The sequence below is a fragment of the Thalassophryne amazonica genome, chromosome 22, assembly GCF_902500255.1.
Source record: "Thalassophryne amazonica chromosome 22, fThaAma1.1, whole genome shotgun sequence".
In the NCBI taxonomy this organism is placed as follows: domain Eukaryota; kingdom Metazoa; phylum Chordata; class Actinopteri; order Batrachoidiformes; family Batrachoididae; genus Thalassophryne; species Thalassophryne amazonica.
This window is the reverse complement of record NC_047124.1, coordinates 11,862,313-11,884,718: the sequence shown is the minus strand read 5'-3', so window position 1 is coordinate 11,884,718 and position 22,406 is coordinate 11,862,313. Positions and strand designations below refer to the sequence as shown.

The following is a 22,406-nucleotide window of genomic DNA, read 5'->3' as shown; positions in this document are numbered from 1 at the left end:
TGGTTCGCTGGTGTCACCATGGCTTGTTGTCTCATGTGGAAGCGCTATCACAGCGCCATGCGCGCTGAGTTCCACAGAACAGATGGCGCTCTGTGCTGTAGGTTGAGCAGATTGTGGGAATGGAGGCCAAAAGGTGCTTTTGGTTGAATGGTTTCACAGCATGCAGGCGAAATACATTCACACTTAGCACGCCACGAGAAATAATCCAAGTTACTGTTTCTGTAACATTCATCAACGACACAGTTGGGAAGACAAAGGAGGTAAAGCCGTCGTACATTTGAAATGTTTGGATTTTAAAGTCTTGGCCTGGACGTGCAGGACGCGCTCAGATGTTCGCTGTATCTTCACCTCACGTGGTAACTATGTTAGCCGGTGGTTTTAAAGTAATCTGCAGTGTATTTCTGGCTCTCTGAAGAGGTGCAGAAGAAGAAGAAGAAGAAGCGATCTGAGAACATCCTCCACCCCAACACGTGTATGTTGATTAGCTAATCTCTAAAGGGAAATTGGATGTTCTTGAAAAAATAAGGGTGTGTTTAGAGACGGTTCATTTTGGAGGTCTAAAATGGGAACTTCCCACTAGTCCTAGTATTAAGGAGAGCACGTTGAAGGTGTTTTTACATTTATGGTAGGCTATATGTTGCACTAAAGTAGGTTAAATAATGTTGCAAAAGTGTGACAATTTTGAAAAACAAACAAACAATTTATTTATGGTGAATTACCATTATTTGTTGATTTTTAATTCAACAGATTTATAGACAACAGTACAATTAATGGTGATTAATGGTGTATGTCAACAGAATCACATGTTTTATTTTTGTAAATTGACCAAAACTGGATCTGGTTTGTTAGCTATTTGAAAGTATTGCATTTATTTGTGAACTTTAAAATTAGTTTGGGGTTGTAATATACACCATCAAGTAATATCAAGAGGTCTGGCCTAGTGGAGCCTAGGACCAGTGCACCCTAGGCCTAGTGGACTCTCTCCATCTAAAATGGCATGTTTTTTGCACTTGTCTTTGAATCTGGAATTTTTATCTCAGTAATTTTTATCTCAGCTTTTGATTGTTAAAAGTACTTGTTGTTTATTAATTATAACTCGACACCTACATTGCAAAATGTGTTTGAAGATTATCATCTGTCTGTCCCTAAAAAAAAAAAAAAAACACCTCTCATCTTGTAAGCCTTCAAATTAAAAGCCCACATAATGAGAATAAACTGATTAAAATTTGGTGAGTAAATCATAGATCTGGGTAACTCTGCAATAACAAAATTACAATCAGAGTTAATTTTTAATGGTCAGCTGTTACTGTAGAATTGCCCACCTGTCTGCCTCCAGCTGAACAGTGCCACCTGCTGGATATCTCTGGGCTTGTTGCAAGGAATAATCTTTACCATCACATGCATGATGGAAAATAGGAGCAGGTGTGGTTGGAATGATCTTGCAGTCTGGTGGCCACCAAGGCCGCTACGCACTGAACTTGGCACCATTGCGATCCTCAAAAATAAACAAACAGAATAGTCAGCATTTGTTTACCGTAATGGTAGTACTATTAATGTTCTTTCAGTTTTTTGGACTCATTACTTTTCCACAGCTCTTAATTGCACTCGCTTGCTGGAATAATGAGGACCTGAGCTGTGCAATCGCTTAATTGAGGCCAAGCGGGAAGAAAACACTGTAATTACACTGGTGAGCTCAGCATCTTAAAACACTGTTGTGTGAAATGGATATTAATTAGCATTTTCAACATTGTCACAGATGCCAGTGCAATCTTTTCTCTGAAGGACGTGTGCAAAAAAAAAATAAAAAAAAAAAATCAAAAGGATTGGGGGGGGGCTTAACTAGTACATGACACAGGAACACATGAGAATAATCTGTGAAAAGTGGGATTATTTGAAGGTAAAAGCAATTTGAATCTTGAAATGGCACTAATTTACAGATTATAGCTGTAGAAGACTCAAACCCTCAGTTGAGTCATCTGTGCCTCAGTTCTGTGTCACAAGCTGTCATTATGTCGGCGAGGGTTCACTTTGCTGATGCTTGTGTGTCGGTTAGTGCATGTGTGTGGTCAGAGGTCTTGCACATTTTTTAAAGTTATTTTATTTGCTTTCAAGGTTATTTTGCTGGTTTGAACTGATGTTGAGCCCCAGTGTTTTATTACTGCTATAATGTATTCTTGGTGGGGGTTGAGGTATGAGATTGATAATGTGGTAACTCACAAATGAGTGTACATATTGACTTGCAGTTTTGCATGATGGGAAATGTTAATATGAAAATAAACTGTCTGCAGTTTGGTGCATCTAGTCGTATGCAGTCATGAGATATTGATGCATTATTTTTTTACCACAGGCTGCCACCTTTTCACGCAGGCATATGGGATTATACTGCACCTAGTGGAGAATTGCATCCAGTGCAATTATTAGTCATCAAACTGAGGCTTTGTAAATGAAAGGAACTGACAAACAAGCTAATTTCAAGCTACATGTAACGTCAACCACACCTGCTTATAATTTCCATCATGCATGGGATGATACGATTACAGTGGTCCCTCGTTTATCGCGGGAGTTACGTTCTAAAAATAGCCCGCGATAGGTGAATTCCGCGAAGAAGCAGCATTATTTTTTTTACAATTATTATAGATGTTTTAAGGCTGTAAAACCCCTCACTACACACATTTTCTCACTTTTCTCTCCTGTGTAAACACTCTCAAAGTTCAAACCTTAGTAGAAAAATAAGTCCAGTATTATAGAATGAAACCAAAGATCAAAACCTGTTTTCAGGCCCAAACATTTGTTTGAGAAATAAAAATAGAACGTTTTCCTATAAATAATTATGATGGCTTTTAGAACTAACAAATTTAATTTTAACGATCAACCTATGAGGTTGGACACATAAGAAATTAATAGTAACTGACTAGTATTCCTCTAACCGCGCCTTTGTCGTGGCGCCGCTCCGCAGCGTGTTTTTCCACCTCGGGGCAGGTGTCTTTTTCCGAGTGATATGGGTAGTTGTTGGTGCTCTTTTTTTCTTCTGAGAGAGAAGATTCTTATAAACAGACACACGCAGAACACAATGCACGTGCTTTTTCTTCGCTGCTGGAGCGCTCTGCATCAAAACAGCGAGTGTAGTCTCTGGACCTGTTGCCAGATTTTGGCTGCAACTAAGCACAGAAGACAGTTAAAAAAAAGAAGCATGCAAAATTGCACTTAAAAAAATCCGCGAAACAGCGAGACCGCAAAAGGTGAACCGCGATATAGTGAGGGACCACTGTATTCCCTGCAACAAGACCCGACATGTCCACCAGGTGGCAGAGAAGATACGTGTAATTTGAACCACACATGCTCCCAATTTCAATCATCCATCCAGTGTCCACCAACCATCCAGCAGGTGGCAGCGTTCAATAGGTTACACACAGGTCTGCAGGATATAAGCTTTTGGGCCTTAAACCTCATTATATGCACTTTCAATTTGGTTAGTTCTAAACTCTTTTGGGGGGTGGGGAGGTCTTTTTATTTCACTCACTGCATCTTACAAAGCAAGAAAAAAAATCTGCACAAAATGCAGCAATGCAACAAACATGCATAGTTGTGGACTGGCTGCAAGGCCACAGAATGTGAGAAAGTGAGGTTGATATTTGAATGACAAATGTCAACTATGCTTCTGAAGGGGCCACTGAAATTCCTTTGGGTGGGGGGCTGCAGCCCCATCAAGTCTCGCTGTAGAGCTGCCTGTGAATCTGGGTTGAGATGTGCAGCTGTGGGTTTTCCCATGAGGGGTGTGTGTTTGTTTTTGTTTTTTTTGCTGTCTTGTTCAGCGACAAGTGGGAAAGTCAGGCATGTGCGCCCACGCGGTATATGTCATGGTGTGTGCACGTGTCAGCGTAATTTGTTTCCTAAAAGGATTTAAAGGGCAGCAGGAAGCTTGTCGTTTCTACTGAGGCTTGATCCCAGAGTCAGGTGTCTGTCTGTGTGTGTGTGTGTGTGTGTGTGTGTGTGTAATCCCCGTCAATATGAGTGGAAGAGGAACCCCCTGAAGGAAAAGTACTCCCTCTAATGGATTTCTTTCTTTGCGTCCACCGCTGCCCCCTTCACCCCCTCACATTTTCAGATCTCAGCATGTTGGATCGCTCGTCTTGTTCTCTGTATCCTGTAATCTTTTGCTATCTTCACTTGATGTCTGTTATATTTTATTTTATTTTTGTCTGTGGTTCTCCTCCTTTCAGACACCAGGCTCTCCCTCTGCGTTTCTCACAGTCGCTGCCTTTGATGTAGGGGACGTCTGTAACCGTCTTTGCCTCTTGCTGCTCTCACTGCAGCGCGGCCTCCATGTCGTGTTGCTGTTATGGAGAAGTGTTACTTAAAATGGGAGAGGCAGCACTTTGCTAACAAGCCTGAATCAAAGGATCCAGTCTCAGAGGGAAGGCCACGAGCGAGCGGCATCCTTCATCAGCCGCGCTAAGGCAAACACAACAATCTGCATCTTTAAGATGATGAAGTGACTCAGTCTAACAGTTACGCTTTTGGATGGTTTCAGTGAAGAGTCCGACAGTTTGTGAAGGCTGCTGGAGCTCTTTTATTATTGATGGTCCAGTGCACATATAAGGTCAAGGGCATGTCGAGCCTCAAAGACTGGAAGCAGGTTAAAATGCCAGCCAAGCTTCACGGAAGGACACAGCTGATACAACTCCAAAATGATCCCATTTGTATGCTTTATTGCAAAAGTCAGCAAAGCATTCTTTTATTTTATTGTTCCCAATGTAGGACGGCAAAAATGTGGACACGTGCTTTTGTGTAGGTGACGGCAAGAAACAATAGGTCACATAACAAAGATGAACCTTGATGCAGAAAATCGGTCTTTGTTTTGCATTTGAAATAGCCAAGGCCAACTCTCCGGCACTGAAAAATGGTGCCAATACGGAAGTGGCAGGGCATTCAGTTCTTTGAATGACCGCTTGAGGCTGGCTCTAAAAAGCAAGTCAATCTCCATTGACATCCATGGCACCCAACCTTACCGCAGAAATAAACATGTTTACAGCCTGGAAAAAAAAAATAAATAAAAAATTGGGTCGCTCTCGCTAGTTTCTCCATTCATGACAACTGAATATTTATATAACTCATCAGTTTAAGCTATTATAAGCCATAAACGTATGAATAATTAGCGGCATGCTTGCGTTGAGTGGCACGTAGCTTATGCTAGCTAGGGTCCAAGGCCCTGCTAGCATGAGCTAACAAACTGACAAAGCTAACAGGGGATAAAGCTAACGGATCATTGCAATAAAATTAATATAAAGCTAACTCATCTTACTGAATGTAAAGCCAACAGAATATAAACATAGCTGACAGCTAAATAGACATAAAAAATCAACATAGGTTTAAAGCTAAAGGAACAGAAAAATTTCATCTGAATTCAGAGATGGCTGAATTCGGAACAAACTGAAATAAAGGTTGCCTGAAATTAGAGATACATTATGTATCTTAGACTAGATAGAACTTTATTAATCCCTTTAGAAGATTCCCTCAGGGAAATTGAGATTCTAGCAGCATTGTATAGCAGCACACAGGGTAAGAAGCACACAGAGTATCCAAAGTACAAGTGAAAAACAATTTGCAAAATGTAAATATAAATACCAGAAATACTGCTTGCTACTGGCTTACTGGCTACACCTGCTCCTCTCCTTCCCATCCCCTGTCTTCCTGTTACTCCTCCATAAAACATTATGAAGTTTGACCATTTATTTAACCAAATTTTAATGATCCTGTACATGCGTTGCCAGTACAAGCCTTGAATTTTTGTAGAACAGGATTCTGATTTTAAATCTCTTTGTTCATCAAAGCTTTCAGGTTTGTCACACCTCCATCCTGCACTGTGGGCGTGACTTAACCTGCACACATGTTCAGCGTCTGACGTTTCCTGTTTCCTGCCCTCCACAGTCAGAACCCTGCTGAGTCTGCACTGGCAGATAGATAAAGCCTTGCTCCACGGCACAGCGTCTTTTGTTTTTTTTGGTATCATCTGACTGTTACACGCTGAACAGAAGGCCGGCCTGCTGCAGCTCGATCTGTGACATCCTTAAAATAAAACCCACTGTTGTTGCCTGCAGTTTAGCCCGTATTTTTTGGATAAGTCAGGTTATTCTGGATCCGCCTCATACACTTTGCCTTGCAGCTCTTCCGTCACTTACCCAGGAGGCTGAAGTGAGTAAAAATAGCAGCAGCAGCAAAAGAGCCACAAATGGGAGAACAGGAGCTTCTGCGTGGCATCTGTCTCCCCCCTCCAGTCTGTATGTTTTGTTTGTTTTCCCCATATTTCTTTCTCATAAAAAGATCTTTCTGCTATTACCTTCAGTGCCGCCGCCCCCCCCCCCCCCCCCACCCACACACACACACACACACACACACACACACACACACACACACACACACACACACACACACACACACAGTCAAAAGAAGCAGTATCTTAGTTACTAAGTGTGTCTTGGAAAACGGGATTTGGGGCAATTCGTGGACAGGACGGGAGAATTGCGAATGTTCACTTGTTCCATTTTTTACAATTTGGCCTCCATCTCTTTGGTGATGCTTCGTCAATCAGCGTTGGGTTTTTGCATGAGGGGCGAAAGTGTCACTGTTTTCTGGTGCTCTTCAATGCTTTTTGATTGGCGACATGTCTCATCCTCCAACAGAAGGACACTCAAACCCAAAAAGGATGAGAAATAAGGATGGAGGTTGGAGTCGCATGCCCATAATGTTGAATACTGACATAATGTAGGTCAGGCGCCAGCCAGATGTGACCAGGTATACTGTACAGTACTGAGCATTGACATATCCACCTTGGGTCACCCAAACTCACCATTTGTCTGTCCTACCTCCCAAAGCGAACCATCTAGCTTCCCCAGCCAGATGATATGTGGGTATCCCCTTGACCTTGCCCAGTTGCTGGAGTCCTTATAGTCCATGGGCCAAGCAGGTTTTCAGTACCACTTAAGGGGCGGAAACGACACTTAGAATCCAGCCTCAGTGTACCATGGCCTACACAAAAATGTATGATAGCCATCCCGGGGTGGTAGCTGTAGCCAGGTAGGGGTCAATGAAGAATTATACAGAGGTCAAACTTTAAAAATGCTCCAATCATGTTGAAAACTATATCACATTACTTGTCTGATCATAATGATTCCAAAAAGGTATAGTTTGGACTATCTATGACGGAATGTTCTGGAGTTATGGGGTAAAAACAGCAAAAATGGTGACAAAGGTCAATTTCAGTTTGTACAGGGGTCAAAATTTAAAGTTGCTCCAATTTCAGTAAAAAAAACTATGCAAATTATTATTTGGGTTAATAGGGTTCTAATAAGGAATAGTTTGCACCATCTGTCATGCTTAGTTATCATGTTACAGGGTAACATATGTCATAGAATCCAATGGATGTTAACCTTGTTTGACCTTTACTTTGGCAACCAAACATTCAACACAGTCAAAACTATTCCATTTATTAATCCTTTTATTTCACCCAATAATTTGCATCTTTTTTTTACTGAAATTGGCACAACTTTAACTTTTGACCCCTGTACAAACTGAAACTGATCTTTGTGACCATTTTTCCTGTTTTGACCCCGTAACTCCAGAACATTCCATCATAGATAGTCTAAACTATACCTTTTTAGAATTGTTATGATCAGACAAGTAATGTGATATAGTTTTCAACATGATTGGAGCATATTTAAAGTTTGACCTCTGTGTAAATCTTCATTGACCCCTACCTGGGTACAGCTACCACCCTGGGATGGCTATCATACACTTTTGTGTAGGCCATGATACACTGAGGCTGGATTCTAAGTGTCGTTTCTTCCCTTTGAGTGCTACCGATTAGGTCAAAATTGATGACTGTGCTCATGGACTATTACCTTTAAAATCTTTGCTGGATCATGTTCAGGAAAATGCACAATGTCAAACTAGTATGCCAAAGATGGCATAGTAGCCTAGAACTATTACTACTCTCAAGACTTGGACATTTGTTCTGCTCTGTCGACATCGTCATACACCTCTGTCAAGTGCCCTCATGACACCATAAGGTCTTCTCAAACATCTTTCAAACTTGTAGGCAGAGTACCAGAAACGTGAATGTGTAAATGACATCTTGATCTCACCCTTAAGGAGTCAAATTAGTCCATTTTGTCACACTCCTTGGTAGCGTCCCCCAACGCCGACGGTATCCTATGATATAGTGATTATAGCTTAATCGTCGTTGACCACCACTGACTGCCTCCTCTTGTCCTTTTTTATATAACGCCACTCAACACAGCTCTTCTGTCGTGATGTTTATGATGTCCTCTGTATTATACTTATGCAGCCCACTTAGTGAGGGCCAAATTTTATTCACTGGGCCTTTGGTGCCACAAAGGGGGACAACAGCCAAGACATCATGTCTGCCAGTGCTGAGAGAGAGCGCGCATCAAGGACATGCAGACACTTGAAACGACCCAGATTTTGGCAGCAGCCTCATCTCGTTAGCACAGTCTGTTGTGTCTTTCTTATCTCGAGCCCTTAGTACAGCGATAGGCCAGTGTGTGATGTGAGTTAAAAACACAACACTTTAAAAAGTGCCACAAAACCCGTAACAAACAGAGCAAATTAGTTTCAATAAATATGTAGACTATTATTAGTAGTAGTTATTTTATAAAATAGTAGAAAATGATACGAAAACATTAAAAAGTTTGATAAATCTATGAAGAGTTTAGTTTTATATAATGACAATGCAACGACTCGCGACTTTAAGCTGTTTTAATGCTGATTTAACAGCATTTTCAATCTACTGGTATAGAACGTTAAAACTTTTTTTTTTTTTTTACATAGTTCTTATTTATCCTTTACGTGTTGTGTACAAATCAAAGCTCAAGACTTATTTATTTAAACTGGTGTTTAATACTTAGTGGTGCTGTGACATCTCGCACTCTATTGTATGTTTGATTTTTGTGAATTCTTGTACTTTGGACACCATCTCACTGCTTTAAAGGACTATAGAAATAAATGATTGATTGATTGATTGAATAGAAACGTGGGGTCACTGTGTAATTTCAGGATCTGCTGTCTATCCATCGTGGTTAAAGAGCTCAGCGTAGTGGGTCAGATTTGTTGTTCTCTGCTCTGGTGACGCTGTTCAGAGTTACGATGATGTTCTAATAGTGTTCCATTACAGCCCAAACACAATGAAGACACGACAGTAGGCCTGGGTGATTTGGCCTAAAAATAAAATCTCAGATTTCAGAAAAAATGTGACTTTCAATTTTTTTTAAAGAAAATGAGATAACTCAAAACAAGTTTTGCTTTTATTTGATTAAAAACTTAACAAAAGTAACCCCTACTTACCTCCTGGAATTGAAGTTCCAACTGTTCTTTTGATTTAAAAAATACACTTGGGTAGATGATTCAAACAGAGTAAGCTGCTTTTTAGCGGGGGTTTGCGCTCTTGTTACCCTCGTAAAGTGTGGCATTTTTCCCATTTCTCTGTTTTAGATGCTGGAATAAGTTTGTTGTACGTCTGCGTTTTGTTGCAATGGGCTTTAGACAAACTTTGCAGCATGCGGTCACTTATTCCACGTCTGTCGCAGCAATCCCAAACCACTGATGAAACTCACTCTCCGATAGCGGTAAGCCATGCTGTTGTTTTTGTTGTTGTGTGAAAGAAACAGGACGGGGAGGTGGGATCTACAGAAGGTCCTGGGGACAAAAAGGTGCGCTGTTGCAAGAGGAGAAAAAACTAAATTTTTTTATTTTTTAAATCGTCCGCAACCAAAAACTCAAATTCATTGATAAAATCGATATATCGCCCAGGCCTACAGGACAGCCAGTGATTATGGCATAACGTCCACAAGAGCATGGACGGACAGGTGGATCTGTGCACTACCTACACCGTTTTGTTCTTCACTTTAGTCAGACCCATAATTGGATTGTGCAGTCATAACGTATCAAGACAACATGCACACACATTTAATCCTGTCTGACTGATGCACATGAACCTAAAATGATGCAAGTAAAAGGCGTAAAACAGAGTTTAGCTGTGAATTGAATCTGGAAAAACAGACGCGGTCGCCACATGTGACTGTGGAGGAGGACGAGCCCCAAACAGAGGAGAGAATAGACGAGAGGCGTGATGGTGACGGAAAGAGGGAGCCAACAGCAGAGATGAGAGGAGGAGGATAAGAGTGCAAGCTCACCCCGCCCCGAGCTAAGCAGCCAATGACAACCTGACTGACTGTGATCTGTTGAGGGTTCATGATCATGACTCACATCTGTGAGTCATATTAAAAACACCTTTGGGCAGAAGTTACTGTCAAAATTAGCTTTCTGAGGAGGCAGTAAGTACTCGAATTCACTTCAAACGCAACGGAGTGACGTTAGGCTACACATTAGTATGAGTAATATGTGGTTATGAGTTATTATTGTGTGGCCACTCACTGCAAATTAATAATGAGTTTCCATGCAATAATGAAGTTGTGGCTTCAATAATGTGCTGGAAAATAATAAGCAAATTATGGCCACATCTTAGTAATACGCAACCACAACATATCACTGCAGCAATGCCATCTACAGCGCCCCCGCTGGTGACGTTCATAATAAAAGTAATAGTTTTCTCACTGATGTCACCAGGAGCCTGTTTAGGGTAGTTTTTGTTCTATGTTTTGTGTTGTGCAATTAATTCACGTTTCTGTAAAACATGAGCCAACTTAGTTTGTCAAGATTTTTCTCATGAAACAGTAGTCTGTCTGTCTCTCATGCCAAGAGAAATGCCCCATGTGGCTGAATGTCCTAACTGATGTTCCCTCACAATACAGGTAGTACTCCTTGTTTGAGGCTTTTTATGGAAACATTCATTAATTCCAATGGTATCCAGGGATCTTCTGCAGAGACCACGTAGCAAACACATTCAGTCATCTCGTCGCCTTCGGTCACTTGGCGGCATCCATCAAACAACCATACTTTAAGGCAGTCAGCACTAGCACCCTAAAGACGTGGGACTCCATCTTCCTGGAAAGGTATCAGCATCTGCAAACACCCCTGTGCAGGAATCCCGCGAGTCCATAAGCTCTTCTCAGTCTCCAAGGCCAAGAGCCCACAGACATGAATATCACTGCCGAGATGAGCGAATGTTTCAACACGTTCCTCAGTGCACATATACACACACGTCCAGGAAGGCATTGAAACCCTAGAACTTAGTCTTGATCTAAGACAATCACAAATCCAGACACCGACTCCTCACTCGGTTTCTCAAGTAGTATCAGGGTATCCATTGATTCGACAAAGATCACAGCATTATCTGTGAATTTGAGGTCGGAAAATGTCTCAGTGACAAAAGCCCCTCATCCTCGAATCTCCCCAACGCAACACCCAGTCTACTAACGCAAGCATTGAACAATGCCGCCTAACTTTGTTTTTCTTCAAGCAAATAGTGACTAAAGTAGTCAAATGTGAATGTTGTACCGTTTTATAGTGTTGAATGCAAACTTGCCAAATGTTATTTTCTTTTCAAATAGGAAGTGGACTCATGCAGACACTTTATAAAGTGAGTTGTGGATGCGCAGATCAAAATAGATAATATCATGGAACAAACACTTCTCCCGTCTTTTTCCCAGGGGTCCGAGTAAATATAGACACTAGTTCTCACCTTTTCCATTGTGTCAGATTCACTTCACAACACACACACAGACAAACAAACCCATTGCCCTCCTTGTTTCACATAGGAGGGGAACACCATTATGCAAGAGAGCAACACACACAAAAAAACACATTGCAAGAAAGAAGCGAAATGCTCAGACTTGTGTTTGTCGCCTGGTAAACATTCTGTGTGAAGAATATCAAAATTAATTTATGTTCAACCTTTTGTTTATTCAGGGATGTTTGTTCACAAGACTTTGTCTGATTTTGAGTAACACAAACTCTATATATGATCTGACCAGTACAACCGCGATCTTGTAGTGGCACAAGGTTTTATGACATCAGAATTTGATGATTCACACTCAGTGTTTTGCCGCTGATATGTGCTATTAAAACCCAAAACCTGTTGGGAAGGTGTCGTAGCACGGACCCACAACAGGGGGCGCAAATGAACGGACAATGAATAAGCCAAAAAGGTAACAATTTAATGTTGTGATAATACACAACGAAACATACTGTAATCTGCACAGTCAATTTAACACCAGGTGACGTGTGGGCAGGCTCGAAGATAGAAGACCCCCGACGAGAGAGAAGCCGCGTCCCACACGGCTTCCACCACCAACGGTCTGAAGAACACCGGAGCCGCCAAGTCCCGAGTCCCCAGGTGGCCTCTGTCTTCGGCTGTCGACCCTGGTACTGCTGGCAGAAAGCAGAAATATGATGAGTGAGTGTGAGTCCGCACACTCAGTAAATCCACAGTCAGAGAGGGAGGAAGCACCTCCACCTCCAATCACACACTCGTGCAGCTCCTGTTTGAGCACTTATCTGGGTGGGAGGTGTTGCGAAGCCGTCGCTGAACACCTCAAACGCCACCTCCACAGACGAGTCTCACCGACAGGAAAACGGCTGCAAAGAAGAGTTTAGTCAGATACACAGTCTTAAGTTCACAGAGAAATTACCTTAGTAATGGTAGTCGATTTCTCGGCGGGGAGGTGGAGTTGCAGTCCGGCTTTTATGGTGGTGATGATGAACGAGTGACAGCTGGTGCAGAGGATGAGTGACAGCTGTCACTTCTTCTGGGTCTGGCGCCCTCTCGTGCTTGGAGCCCGCACTCCAAGCAGGGCGCCCTCTGGTGGTGGTGGGCCAGCAGTACCTCCTCTTCAGCGCGGCACAGGAAAAACACCTCCGTGTTGATAACCATTTGTAAAATCCAGGCGGCTTTTGATGGCTTTCAGTGGAGTGAGTATATGAGAAATTGTTTAACAGGCAGGACATGTTCCAACTTGTCCTTAAGGCTTCAAACAGAGGTGTTTTTCCTGTGGCGGAGCGTCGCGGCGGCTGCGTCCCGACGCGCGGACCCGTCCGCACGTCTTTCATTAAAAAAATCTCCTTTAACAGTGGAATATCCGGATAAAATGCTGAAACCGACTTCTTCTGAAACTTCTCTGTTCTCTCACGACGTCCTGGATCAATAGAACCTGAAATGTGGAGGTTTTCAGCTTGAACAGGATGACGACGGCGGCTGAGAGCGCTGAGCGACGTCTCGCACCGTGGGAAGTCCTTAAAGCGACAGAATCACCTCAAAATCTCTCATCAGCCGTTAAAATTTTCACTGAAAACCAGCTTAATTTTGTCGAACCGTGTCCACTTCGATGTGTCTCACAGGTTTAGAAAAAATTTTGATCAAACAAAGCGCCAGTCTCTCAGCAACTTCTCAGACAAAGGAATTCCGACGAGGGGCTGGACGACTCCTCCCACAAGGAGTGCTCACAGGCGAATGACGTCACCGACAGGCGTGGAAAAACTCACGCATGCGCACGAGGGTTCAAGCATGTCTGACATAAAAACATATGAATGAAATCCATATAGTTTTTGAAAAAAATAAAAAGGACCGTTACTTTATTGACAGCCCTCGTACAATCTGAGGCAACTCTAGAGTTCTGTTGTTTAAACAAGCCAAGGTTCAGAAAGCACAGGAGATCCGTCAGTGAGGCAAAGGTGTCCTTGAAGGATTAGGCGGTAGAATAATCCATCAGGCAGCAGAGTTTAACGTACGAAAGGCCAATCAACCTGATTAGGCGAGGACGATGAAGAAACACCGGTACAAAGCACTGGCTGACAACGACAGATTACTAGGAAACTGAACTCAAGTTGGCTTAGCAAACGGTGTAAAATATACTGGCACAGAGGGACACGAGAGAGGGTTTTTTTTTTGCTTGGGAACTAACCATGGAAATAACAAACTGGTGTGTGCTAAAGCAGAAGAAAAGAAACTGAAAAACTGACAAGGGAAGGGTGCTATCAGAATAAATCCAGAAGTGAGAATGGAAACCTTGCCATTACACCTATACAGCCTAATCCTTGTTTCTAAATTCTGTACAACTGACAGTAAGCTTCAACATGGATCAGAAAAAACACCAGATTGTCTTTCTCATGCCATGGACAAGTGATGCTATAAATTTTCATTGCTGTTTTAAATTAAACTCTGAAGGTCACTCTTGATAGACATCTTGAATTTTGGCTTGGTCTCAACCTTTTCCAGTAATTGATTTTCAGATTTACAGGGTGATATGCTTGTTGGCATTAGCTGGTGTTGGGTCACCTCTAATCACCATCAAGCTCTTTTTACTTTCGCTTCTTGTCTTCCTTCGGTCTCTTTGGGCATATTTTTTAAAACCTTCATGGGATCTCCGTTCTTAATCCGAGAGCTGCACCAACCCATGTGGGAACTGTAACCAAATATACCCACAGCCAATCTCTCAATATTTAGTTACCCTCCATAATTTTCAGTGTGTCTTGTTTTGAAGAAGCTGTAAATTTGGGAAGGCATAATGAATCCAGCGTTTTTCAGTCAGGTACGTTGGTGTTTGTGAGAGACTGGTTTCTGTACGATCATTTGCCGTTTCCTTCGGAGGTGTTTCATGACATTTACCCAAGTTATGTGTCATCATCACAAGCTCATTGGGCCTCATGTATAAACAGATACGCAGAACACAGAACACTCAAAAAAAAAAAAAAAAGGCATGCAAAATTGGACTAAAAACTCCACGAGACTCCGAGGCCACGACAGGTGAACGGCGTTATAGCGAGGGAACACTGTATTCTCTTTTCACATGTCAATAATTCTTGACATGTGGATATTTGCTCGCTCAATTAATAAGACACGCCTAATCTGTCAGATTTCTTTATTTGTTAAATGTATTTCTGTATTTATTTTATTGTGACAACCGAATGGAGACGACGAAACCTGGTTGCAGCACGGGCAAATTAAGGGAATGACGAAACTACAGTTGTTATTATCAATTTCATAGTCTACAACGATCACACCACATAAAGTTAAGCTCAGCGCTGCTCTGGCTCCAGGCTCGAAGTCTGGAGAAAAAGGCGAGCAGCGCTGTAGCCACGGATCATGCTCCATAACAATCCCGTAACAGCGGGATTTGTATTGATTATTATGTAGTATAATCAGGAAAGTGTTTTTTATTTAACATATGCACTGATTTGTATAATGGCACTGTTTATCATGTTGATCATCTTCATTTTTATGTGGATTCCAGCGCTGGTTCATTTTGGTGTATAATTTACGCCACCTCTCGACCTGGTGTATATTTTCAGCACAGCGTACGCCAACGACCACATTGATAAATGCCAAGTAGAGCAGCCGTTTTGGTGTACACCCCATATACGCTCAAATATCGCCGTACGCAACGTTGATACATGAGGCCCACTGTAAATCAATCAATCAATTTTATTTATATAGCGCCAAATCACAACAGTTACCCCAAGGCGCTTTATATTATAAGGCAAGGCCATACAATAATTACGTAAAACCCCAACGGTCAAAACGACCCCCTGTGAGCAAGCACTTGGCTACAGTGGGAAGGAAAAACTCCCTTTTAACAGGAAGAAACCTCCAGCAGAACCAGGCTCAGGGAGGGGCAGTCTTCTGCTGGGACTGGTTGGTGTAAGCATGCTCTCTTCAGCATGTGCTGCTCGGAAATCTTCCTGTACGGAGGTCGTGCCAGTGAGTGATTCTCCCACTTTTAGGAATCATCTGTGCTTCTGTTTGCTGAAATAATGGCACAGGTGCTTATATTCTATAACTGCAATAGGATATGTTTATGTAATAATGTACCAATTGAAAGACAAAACTCCAAGAGAAGATGATTAGAACCCCTTTTAGACTCTAAGGATTGTTATGAACTTTGCAAGGAGTCCTAAAGTTTCTTTATATAGCTTATTGAAATATAAATGGATACTTCATGACTTGATGATGGCTATTTGGCCTGTTGCTGCAAGGCACCAGAGATAGTTCAACTTTAATGTCCATGCTTCCACAAGGAGGGTACGTCAGAGGACATCATAATTCATTTTTACGCTAGATCGCGATCCAAGAGTACAACAATACCATTTTTGTACCCTGTATAATACACTGAGTGGATGGGTGGATAACTAGATAGAACTTAAAGACAATAAGTGCCTTCTTTTTATAATTCAGCTCATTAAAACTAAACATAATGAAGACAAACTCCTTAAAATTTGGTGACTTGGGATGGAACAGATCAAGCCAAAAACTACTTTGATTTGCCTGTGTATTATCCTTTAGGCATGTCTGCCACCTGCTGGATGGTTACTGGATTGGGAGCAGATGTGGTTGCCAGCAAGAGAGACCGTTTCTGTACAGAAATGTACTAAAATGGATCAGTGAACAGTTAAGATATGATTGTTGACATGGAGTAACTAAGGAGGGAAGCTTTGGTCACATCTTTAAAGTGGCACTGGTGTGAAAAATAATAATAATAATAATTCATAATACCTTTTTAAATGCAGTCTAAATCTACTAATTGTGTACTTTCACTCCAATTCACTCTCTGAAGAGTCTGATATATTTATCACATTTTATAGATTTCGAAATATACTTTAATTTCACTGCTATCTTTGTGGTCTGAGCAAAGATGGTATAATGTTTGTGCGTTAATTGCTGCTGGAGACTTTCATCCAGTTCTCACAAACTAGGAGATACTTTAATTAAATTTGCATCCACCCTGAGTTCATCCTTGTGTCTGATTGTTTCATGGAGACATCGATCATGTGACATTATTGTTTAGTCTGCAGCAGCTTTGACTGTCTGTAAAATAACTCGAGAGCCGCGCTGAGAAGTTACTCTACAGGCAATCTGGCCACGTGTATGTGAGAAGGCAGTAAAGACTGCAGGTGCGCCTGCTGTGATGTGTTGATAACTGGCTCTGGGATAAGTGGCCGCCGGCTGTCTGAGTGAGTTTTCAACGTGTCCTATCAGCGGTCATCTTTCACAGCCTGCTTTCTGGTTCAACTGATAGATCCGTCAAGCTGGAGAAACCTGAATCCTCCCAGCCGGCATCAATGGGGGGGGAATCTCACACACACACATACACACATGCACACCCACAGCTGTACTGTGTCCATCACTGCGAGCCCGGATTAACTGGATTTCTCTCAAGTTTGAAATGTAACCCACTGACATCAGCAGAACTTTGACACAGGAGTCCCGGCCTCTTTGCACGCTGTAGTTTCCTTTGGGCTCCAGTAGTATGACCTCGTTTGTTCTCTTGCACTGAGCCTTTTAGAGCATGCTGTGGCGACTATCGAATTTTTTTTTCCACATTTAATCTAAACTCATTTATTTAATTTTTATAGCACCAAATCACAGCAAAGATGCCTTAAGGCGCTTCACACAAGTAAGCTCTAACCTTACCAACCCCCACAGTAAGCACACAGGTGACAGCGGTAAGGAAAAACTCCCTCTGAGGAAGAAACCTCAAGCAATCCAGACTCAAAGGGGTGACCCACTGCTTAGGCCATACTAATAAAAAACATTTGTAACAATACAGAGTTACATCAAACTTTTGGTTTGACATTACTCTTTTGCAAAAACCAACTAGCCATTTGAATTTTCAATAGGAGGCCAGGGGTCATTTGAAGAATTACACAAGGGTCAAAATTAAAAATGCTCCAATCACATTGAAACTACACTACATTATTTGTCTGATCATAATGATATAGGTATAGTTTGGACTATCTATGACTGAATGATCAGGAGTTATGGGGTCAAAACAGCAAAAATGGTGACAAAGGTCAGTTTCAGTTTGTACAGGGGTCAAAAGTTAAAGTTCCTTCAATATTGGTAAAAAGTGATGCAAATTCTTGGTTGAGCTAATAGGATTAATAAATGGAATAGTTTTGACTGTGTTGAATGTTTGGTCTCCAAAGTAAAGGTCAAACAAGGTCAACGTTCATTGGATTCTATGACATGTGACATATGTTACCCCGTAGCATGATAACTAAACATGACACATGGTCCAAACTATTCCTTTTTAAAACTCTGTTAACTCAGCTATTTTTTACCAAAATTGGAGCAACTTTAACTTTTGACCCCTGAACAAACTGAAACTGACCTTTGTCACCATTTTTTGCTGTTTTTACCCCATAACTCCTGAACATTCAGCCACAGATAGTCCAAACTATACCTTTTTGGAATCGTTATCATCAGACAAATAATGTAGTGTAGTTTTCAGTTTGATTGGAGTATTTTTAATTTTGACCCCTGTGTAATTCTTCAGTTGACCCCTACCTGGCCGCCTATTGAAATTTCAAGTGGCTAGTCAGAGTATTTGTGCCGAATTTGATGCTTGTATCACCATTTGCAGGATTTTTCTCTAAATATTCTCTTAGCTGCTGCACTAAACAACCTAATTTGTGTGTGTAAAACAGGTTGGATTTTTCGTTTTGTCCGAATTTGGGTCCGGGCCGATCCAGCTGTACTTGCTTTTCTAATCTGCCAACACTCCTCTGTGCATTTGTCCTTAAGAGCCTTTTCACAGCTTGGGGTATATAAATTGCAAATAATTGAAAATTGCTTGACGCAGGTAACCGTCCAAATCTCAGTGAAGTTGCAGCGGTCACAGGCCTGTTGCTGAGATTTGGAAATACACAAAAGCTGGTGATAAACCGCAAAGTATTTGCTATTTTAAGGCTGTCACAAACTGTTGGCCCTAAAAGGTAGAAAAGAATAAATAAATCAAATAAACGCAGGCAAAACTGACTGCAAAAGTAATGATGTCCTTCAATAGTTATACCCGAGAAGTACACAGAACACAGTATTTCCATCAGGTAGTGTGAGGCAGAAGGTGGGGAACTGATTGGTCGGCTGGCAGGTCGCAGTCTCATATTGCTCTTCAGGAAATGCAATATTGCACCTTCACTGGCACCAAAACACCTGTCATGTTCAAATACTTTCTGCCGACGAGATGCGTGCGTCTGTCTTCAAATGGTGTCGGTTTTGCGCGGCTTAGGTGTGGCACGGTGCTGCAGCTCATACCTTATTTACCCTGGGTTTGCTGCTGCGACATTTCTCCAGGCTGCCCTGCTCTTGCTCTCAACTGCTTCTTTCTTCCATCCTCCTCCTGTCTCCTACATTCTGTCTCAGCACAAGAAGCGCATTGGCCTGTGTGTTGCGTGGCTTAACATGCAGGCTGGGAGCTTCTCCGATGCCTGAATTTGCATAAATCAACCCGTCTGTTGAGCCAAGCAAAGGCGTCGGCAGTTGCAGAGAATGAGAAAAGAGGCGTTTGCTTCAGAATGGAGGCTGACGAAGCCCTGACGAAACAAGAAATCTGGACTTTCATTGGCATCGTTTAACCCTCGTCAGCTTTGTTATGGCAGCGGTCACTTCATCAGGATTTTTAAACTGTCGAAAATCTTCAACGAACACCACCGAAAACCTCAATTCGTCCGTATTTTGTTTCGCCATTGTTTGTGACGGTTTTGTTATGTGTCGGACGCAGCTCGGAGAACCGACCAGCGTTTGAAGGACCCAGTATGAAATAAGCAGAGCACGGTACAAAGGCTAACTGAATTTAATACATAACAGTGATACAAAAAACAACAAAAGAAAGTGCGGTCTGGCGTGGTGCGCTCCCAGCAGCGCTAACGGTCCGGAGCCAGAAGCTGTTCGGACCCAAGGACCCCGCCGACACCCCCCAGGTGGCCGCAACAAACCGAGTCTGTGAAAGAAGGAACCATTATGTGAGTCCACACTCTACACACAGAGAGAACACTTAAAGGTGTACAAACAGCAAACACTTCCTGGCTTAATTAATAATCAGCTTCCCAACCTGCAGGCATGGAACTTCCAGTTCACAAAACTCCACTGCAGTGGAAGCCGATACATGACTAACATACAGCTCAATATAAAAAGGTGTGAGGGACACCACATTTACTGACTGTATAAATGTTAGTCACAAAATCTAACGTACCTCAGGAAGTGTGCTGACGAGTGTGAGACCTCACCCCCTCCTCTTTCACAGACCGTGCATCAAACCCTGGACGTTCTCTGCATCCACTGATGATGAGATGGCTCCCGAGACGACGATCTCACCCGTCTGGTCGAGTCTCTGGCAAATACACACTGTGCACTCCAGTCTTAAATGCCACCATGTTCCAATCCATGCAGATGCACCACAGCTGTGAGTCCTGATGAGCCGCAGGTGATCAGCCTCAGGTGATCAGGGTGAGGTCCTGATAACCTCAGCAACACAGCCACTCAGTCCCAAATGCAAGCCACCTGGAAGGAAAAACAAAAGACAGAAACAAAAAGGCAGCCAGGCCCCCCAGCCATACAACAGGTTTGTTATCATTTGGTTAGTTTTTGTAACGTTAGCCTTTCGTTCACTCTTCGTTCACCTCGGTTGAACGAACATGACGACAGCTGAACGAGTAATTAACGAATACGTAACGACGCCTCGACGACCTAAACGTTTTCATACAGTAAATATACCGTTAAGAACGTTTCATCAACTATGTACGGACGTTTCAAATGTTTTGCCTTTGTGTGAGCATGGCCTTCGTTGGACACGAACAGTTCCCCATGACCAGACACAGTCAGTTCGTCATGACCAGCACCATGGATGGTGATGATCCCCAGCGTGGAGAAGAGCCAGGCCGCCTTGTGGACGAGTACGAGATGGCTGTTCTTCAGGCCAAAATATACGAGGATGAATTAATGATCAGCATGAGAAATTGGCTGCCAGTGGCTTTTATAGATGCTGCTGATGGTCTTTTTCTTCTTCATTCGTATTCAATGGCGGACGGTACCATTTACCGCCACCTACCGGGCTGGTGAGTGATCGCTGTTTTTAGCTGTCGTTCAAAGCGTCGAAGCTTCGGTTTCAGCTGTCGTTCAAAGCGTCAACGTTAACATTTTGTCTCGTTTATCCTTCGTTCGTTTTGCGCTCATGATTCGTTGGATATTCGGTGATTGGAATTCGGCGGCTCATTTGTCAGCATTTTCTGATGAATTTTTTTTTTCCTTCGTCAGGGCTTCGGCACCCTTTGTTAAGTGCCGTGTGACTGGGCCATTACATACTCCAAACTATACCTTTTTGGAATCTTTATGATCAGTCAAATACAGTAGTGCAGTTTTCAACATAATTGGAGAATTTTTAAATTTTGATCCCTGTGTAATCCTTTATTGACCACTACCTGACTACAGTTGCCACCCTGGGATTGCTATACATTTTTATGTCGGCCATGGTACACTGAGGCTGGATTCTAAGTGACGTTTCGTCACCTTAAGTGGTACTTAGGTCAAAATTGTTGACTGGCTCGTGGACTGTCTATGCTATCAGGGCTGAACTTCTTCAGGTGGGATCTGTGCTTCCATTTTGGAGATAGTTATCATCCCATGAGACTGCAAGGAAAGACTTGCTATCCCTGGCTGTGCAGGAAGCTGCTGCAGCCCATACTCTCATTGCCTCAATTCGGATGACGGACTGTTTCAAAGTTTAGCGTACATAAACAATCAAATATATATGTGCGACTGTTTTACTCGTAATTCTGATGTGTGCCATTATTACTTTCAGTTAGTAATAATTGTGGATCAATTGCTGTATTTTTTTGTCTGAGGTAACTGGGTGTGATATGAATTGCCCTTTTAGGGATCATTAAAATTGTTGAATCTTGAATCTTTAATCTCTTTTTGGAAATGAAAGTGTGATGACCTGATTTGGAACAACTACAGGGTTATTACACTCTTATTCTCAATACAACTCACTCTGAGCTGTTTGTTGCTGAGCAACAACAGCATTCTGGTTTAATGTCCAAGAGGTCAACCACTGACCAAGTCCCAGCTCCATGAGTACTCAGTGAATACAACTATGAACGTTGCTATTGTTTCTTCATAGCCTTGGTTGATTTGACCTGACTCATCTAAGTGTGATGGAGAAACTGGGCAACAGTTGCTGTTTTGGTCTCTGTTTCCTCTAAAACACACGTCTTTTGATTCAATCTTCAAAGTAATTTCATTACTCTGGACCTACTGGTTTAATTGAGCCCCTTGCAATATATCGTCATTGTTGTCGCTTCGTTAGCGATGCCTAATGGATGATACTACTCGTGTCCACTCCGCGGGATTTGCAAGCCTGCAAAAATCCACCATTACTACAGTAATAATACTAATAAGCAGCAGCCATGACAGGACAAAATTAGCAAAAATCCTGGGCCTACCACAGCCTTTACCACTTTGTTTGTTGATGTTCTACAACACTGTTTGTTTACATTGGAGATTAATTTAAAATGGTGCTAAAGTGGTTTTTACGCCAACAGTAGAGCATCACACTGTAAACAGTTTTGCTTCACTACTTGCAACTGTGTGGTCCAAAAGGATGTTTTGGTCTTAAATGGTTGGAATATGTGCAAAACGTCAGATCCATTTAAACACACAA

At 42.2% G+C, this 22,406-nt stretch overlaps 1 protein-coding gene and 1 long non-coding RNA gene across 5 annotated transcripts in view; both read left to right on the top strand.

Annotated features, from left to right (window-relative positions):
• Positions 1-22,406, top strand: part of pcloa (piccolo presynaptic cytomatrix protein a) — a 100,082-nt gene that overhangs the window by 21,694 nt on the left and 55,982 nt on the right. The window lies entirely within an intron of this gene.
• Positions 7,619-21,392, top strand: LOC117504071. The gene is made up of 3 exons (XR_004558718.1): positions 7,619-7,677; positions 16,602-16,604; positions 21,095-21,392. It is a non-coding gene; the product is annotated as an uncharacterized LOC117504071 (long non-coding RNA).